At 43.2% G+C, this 5,946-nt stretch overlaps 1 pseudogene; it reads right to left on the reverse strand.

Annotated features, from left to right (window-relative positions):
• Positions 1 to 408: 408 nt before the first annotated feature.
• On the reverse strand, positions 409 to 2,115 carry LOC135505523 (uncharacterized protein K02A2.6-like; annotated as a pseudogene).
• Positions 2,116 to 5,946: the final 3,831 nt, after the last annotated feature.

Below are 5,946 nucleotides of genomic sequence, written 5' to 3' on the forward strand. Positions count from 1 at the left end.
TTAGTATCCACTTTGGACCTTTGCAGTAGTTCCGAGCAAGAACTCTCCATCTATGAAGCTTCTGTCTTTGCTCCGTCTCTCTTCCTGTGCTCTCGGTTGTCTGTACAACCTGTTTAGTCTTTGGAGCTCTCAGGAGGTTGAGTCGTGTGTGAAGCTGTCTGTGTTTCTATAGGTTAACAGGAAGGTGTATAGGCACCTATTGAGGGAGCCCTTCCCTTGTGATGATTTTAAAGCTTGCTTCATCGTTTGGACAAACCGTTCAGCGAGGCCGTTCGTTGCAGGGTGATACGGCACTGACTTGATGTGCTGAATTCCCTTTGCTTCCATGAATGACCGGAACACTTCAGACACCAGTTGGGGGCCATTATCGCTAACGAGTTGCTTTGGCAATCCGAAGCGACTGAAGATTTACCGTAGCTCTTCGATGGTTCTCTCCACTGAGGTGCTCTTCATCACTATGACCTCTGGCCATTTGCTGTGTGCGTCAACTACGACTAAGAACATACGATCCTCCAGTGGGCCTGCATAGTCTGTGGACTCGCTGCCAAGGCTCCTCTGGGAAGTCCTATGGGTGTAGTGGCGCTAGCTGAGGCATGTTCCTCATCTTTTGACATGCAGAACATGACTTTACCTGGTCTTCGATAGCTGCGTCCAGACCTGGCCACCAAAAGTAGCTGCGTGCAATCTCCTTCATTCGTACCATGCCACAGTGCCCTGAATGAAGTTCTTCAAGCACCTGCCTTCTCAGTGGCGGTGGTATGATGACTCGAAAAACAGATGTAACTGGGGCGTTCGTCACTTCCTCGAAGTAGAAGATTTCAGCCTGGGATTGCTCAGTGTGTGCGACAAGTAAGGGAAGCCTTGAGAGGCCGTCTGCATTGCAGTGCTGCTCAGACCTTCTGTACTTGATATCGTACTGGTGAGCAGATAACAATAATGACCATTGCTGCATAAGGCTGGCTGCAATTGACGGAATGCTGGTGTGGGGACCAAAGATGGAGGTGAGGGGTCTATGGTTCATCAGCAGTGTGAATCGTCGGCCAAACAGAAACTGATGAAATTTCTTAACTCCAAGCACAATGGCGAGTGCTTCACATAATTGCTCTCGGCTTTACTTATGGTCCGTGATGCGAAACCAATTGGCCTTTCTTCACCTGATGGAATGATGTGTGAGACAACCGCACCAACGCCATAAGGCGATGCATCACATGACAACTGTAATGGCAAGTTGGGGTTGAAGTGGGTTAGGGCCTCTGACTGAGCTAAGGCTGTTTTCACTTTCTTGAAGGCCTCCTCACATCTGTCTGTCCACTTCCACTGCTTGGTTTTGTTCAAAAGTTCATGCAATGGCTTTAACATGTTAGCTAGGTTTGGCACAAACTTTGCGTAGTATGTCAGTAGTCCTAAGAATGATCTCAGCTGACTCACATTCTGTGGGGATGGAGCTTCAGCAACGGCCTTCACCTTTGATGGCGCCATGTGGAGCCCCGAACTGTCGATGACGTGGCCCAGGTACTCACCAGAGGATCAGAAAAACTTGCATTTGTCCTTCTGGACCCTCAAACCGTAATCCTCCAATCTCTGTAGTGTAGCGTTCAGGTTTCTCAGGTGATCCTGCTCGTCTTTGCCGGTGATGAGTAGATCATCGAGGTAACATTGGACCCCAGTGAGCCCGCTCAGTATCTGGTCCATAGCTCTCTGAAACAAGGCCGGAGCTGAGGTGATTCCAAAAGGAAGCCTCCGGTACCTGTACAGTCCTTTGTGAGTCACTATGGTCAACAGTTCTTGTGACTCTTGGTCCACATGCATCTGTAGATAGACTTATGTCAGGCCTATCTTACTGATTTTTTTGTCCTCCAGCTAAACCAGAGAAAAGGTTGTCAATGAGGGGTAGTGGATATTTTTCAGCAGTCAAGACTATTAGTTGTGACTGAAATCACCACAGAGTGAGCCATTTTTGTTTATGACTGGAACAGGTGTAGCCCATTCAAAAACATTCACTGGATTCAATACTCCACTCTCGACTAGTCTGTTTAGCTCAATTTCAACTTTTGGTTTTATGGCGTATGGGACAGGTCTAGCTTTGAAGCATTTTGGCTTGTTGTCTGGTTTCATGGTTAGTTTAACTGTTATGTCCTTCATACTGCCAAGTTCTCCTTTGAACACATCCGTCTTTCCTCAATATCCCTTGTAGGTTTGTGTCCCCTTTTGCAGCCATGTGAATTTCCTGCCAGTTTAGTTTCATCTTTTCCAGCCATGTGCATCCTAGCAATGCTGGATGGTTGCCTTTCACAATGTAGAGTGATATCTTTACCTTCTGTTTGTTGAGCTCCACTGTAACAATCACGCTTCCTCTCACTGGAACAATCTCTCCGGTGTATGTTTTCAGCATCATCTTTCTGGGCTGTAGTGTGAGGTGATGTAGTTTCTCCTTGTATACAGCCTCAGACAGCAAAGATATGGCTGGTCCAGTGTCCATGCGGTTCCATCCAGTAGCGATGTCACCCAGTATCCATATCCATTGTCTGAAATGGACAAAACATGCAAAGATTCTTCCCCTTCAGACAGGGTATCACTTTGTTCATCCTCTGTGTACTCCATTTTATGACCTTTCTTTTTGTACTCTCCTGAAGTCGCTTTTCCTTTGGTCAGTACTTTTGTTTGATTGTCTCTTTTTGTTTTTACATGATTGATGTGACCATTTTTCCCACAACTTCTGCAGTCTGTCTTTGCACCAACGCTCCTCTGCTTGGCGACCTGGTTTCCCACAGCGATAGCATGGCTTCTCACCTCCTGCCTTTTTTTGTAACTCCGTAGACACCTTATGCACTTGGGTCGATGCACTTAGCTGTTGTGCGTCTTTATTTGCCATTTCCATTGACACACTCACTTCTATTGCTCTCTGCAATGTTAAGTTACTCTCAGTCAAAAGGCGTTTCTGAATTACCTCGCTGTGCATGTCACACACTAACCTATCACGTATAATGTCACTCATTGAGCGCCCAAATTCAGTGTTCAGATAACTGTTTCAATACAGCCACAAGCTGTGAGATTGATTGCCCCTCTTGATTTCTCTAATACCACCTGAATCTCTCTGCCCATTATCAGTGGTTTGGGAGAATGTCCTTTTAAAAAAGGTAGCCACAATTTCAACATATGATTTATCACCAGGATTTTCAGGCATTACTAGGCTGCGCAGTAGATTGAATGTTTTTCCTCCCATAAACAGTCACAAATGTTGGCACAACGACTTCTGCTTTAATTCCATTTGCCAACACAAAGTACTCAAAACGTTCTGTGTAAGAACTCCATTGTTCCACAGATTCATCAAATGTTCCTATATTTCCAACCAATGCAGGCATTTTCGGTTTATTTTTCTTTCTCACACTTTTCAGACGGTCCCTTACTCCCAGACACATTTATTTTAACTAACGCTGACTTCACTTTCTCCTGCAGCGAAACACTTCCTATCCCTCGAGGGTCTCGTTGCTGTGACATCAAATGCTAGCTAGCATCACTCGACTGGCTAGCTCCACGTTTTGTCTGCGTCTTTCTACAGCGGAATTTATTTATTTTTTAACTCAGACTTTCTGCCGAAGAGAATGAGCATAAACGTGAGAACGTTTCTTCCTCGTCGCCAGTTGTTGTATACACTGTATTACTTATACAACTAATATAAGGACAGGATATGAGACGCGAGTAGAAATTAACGTGGGCATTTATTAATGCGTTTCACATGAAGAACATTCCTTTAACTAATAATGAGAGGCAAAATCAATAATCAATCAATGTATCACTTTTGTTAAAAACGTATTATAATAAGGTTGCTGGTCACCCCAGCCACGCAGGTGAGAAGGAGTGAGAGCCTCTTGTACAAAGATTACAGGAGCTTTTACATAGTCAAGCTACCCCATGCAAGCATCTGCAAAACATGTCACCCTATGTATGTGTGTGAGGGGAGATAACTGGGTGAAAAGGTTGCCTCAGTCTGTTGCAACTGAGTGAGGACAACATGGGCCAGAATGACAGGAAGTCACTCCAGATATACTTCCTCTAACAGTTGCTCAACGGATCCCCCAAGTTGGGCAAGCAAGCTCCTTTTACATTCCGCACAGATGATGTATGGTCATACTCGTCTCACACACACACAAAACATGAATCTTTCCACCAGCAACAGGCTCCAAACAGAACAACAGCTCGATCACTGGTGTGAAGAATATAACACTTTGCCCTGTCTCCAGTTAAGCTAAGAGGAACCAGTTCATTTCTGTCTTTCACATTCCCCCTTCATAAAACCTTCAGTTAAACCCTAAGAGTTCAAATATTTTTTTAAACAATAAAATGAAAAGAATAAAAGAGATAAAAACCCTTCTGGTGTTTGGCACTGCCATACATGGTAAATAACATCATTTGGGTTACTGAGTTTAATCCCTTTTTCTGCCATCAGCACAGTCTTCTCCACATCAAATAGTATTTAGCAAATTACCATTGACTCTGGGACCACGTCTTCCCTTTAAAACACCATCTGCAGTTGCCCCTCTTAAGACAATGTTTACAAATCAGGTCAATTTCTGCCTTGTGCTCAAGGTTTGGATCAATATCATCAAAAATGTATTTTTTAATATGGGTTGTTGGATTCTGGGTAAACTTTGAACATGGCTATACTAGAGACATGATAGATCAGAAGTAATATTATAGTATCTGCGGGGTGATAGAGAATGTTTGTTACATCAGAGTTCATGGTTATCTGTAGGAGACAGATGGCTTTGGAATGTGCTGGGTGGATGGGAGGAAGTCACGGGAGTGCTATAGGTGAAGAGCTTTGGATTAGACATCAAGGGGGTTGAGGTCAGGTCACCTTAAGGGACGCAGAACGGTTGATTACGCTATCACTTCCTGCCAGAAGAGGACTGGCCACCCCACATAGCCTGGTTCCTCTCTAGGTTTCTTCCTAGGTTTTGGCTTTTCTAGGGAGTTTTTCCTAGCCACCGTGCTTCTACACCTGCATTGCTTGCTGTTTGGGGTTTTAGGCTGGGTTTCTGTACAGCACTTTGAGATATCAGCTGATGTACGAAGGGCTATATAAATAAATTTGATTTGATTTGATTTGTCAAACCATAAAATATGTTAGGATTGGAGAGAAGGTGAAATGTCTAAATTGGAGTACATACATAACATACGTAAATACGGTGGTGGAAACATGTGATGACTGAATGCAGCTGTAGCGACCCTTTGGGGAGAATTAAACTTGGTTAAGCTTCTCTAGTGTCCGTCGAGTTATTGACTCTGAAAATAAGAACCTAACAAGGTCAAATAGATTAGGATCAGTTTCACTTTCAGGATCAGAGTTCAACCTCTCCATTCACCAGGGCATGCTTAGAATAGTGTCAACATCTTTAGTACACAACTTCTTTACCCATGTCACAATTAGCATAACATCAATTGAAACAATCAATCCATAATACATGAATTGCTTCACTCATACAGTTAACATACAAATCAATTTGTCAGTTTTTTTTAAAATAATCATTCAATTACCAAATCATAATCAAAACCCAATTAATTATCCAACCTAAAATTAAAATGCTTCAGTGATTCACATTTGTCCCAGTACTCAAAGTTAAAACCCCTCATTTTAGAACACATTGACACTGCGAGAATGTAATTTATATTAATGTTGTAGAGTTAAAATGGTTATTCGATCAAACCTCAAATTATTAGAATAGTACACAACTCCGGACAGAACAACCAGGTTGATGGTCAGTGGCCAAAGCCTGCGAACAGGAATATTCCAAGTTCAGACAGAAGGGGGGAGTCAGATCGCTATGATCGCCAGGAACTTTACTTTTGGTGTCTATTTTTAATTGTTGTGCTACTGGTGCTGCGTGTTGATGTTAGGTAGGCAGCTACAGTAACTAAATGATGTTAACATCTTCGGGTTTTGTT

The sequence above is a fragment of the Oncorhynchus masou genome, chromosome 19 (assembly GCF_036934945.1).
Source record: "Oncorhynchus masou masou isolate Uvic2021 chromosome 19, UVic_Omas_1.1, whole genome shotgun sequence".
In the NCBI taxonomy this organism is placed as follows: Eukaryota; Metazoa; Chordata; class Actinopteri; order Salmoniformes; family Salmonidae; genus Oncorhynchus; species Oncorhynchus masou.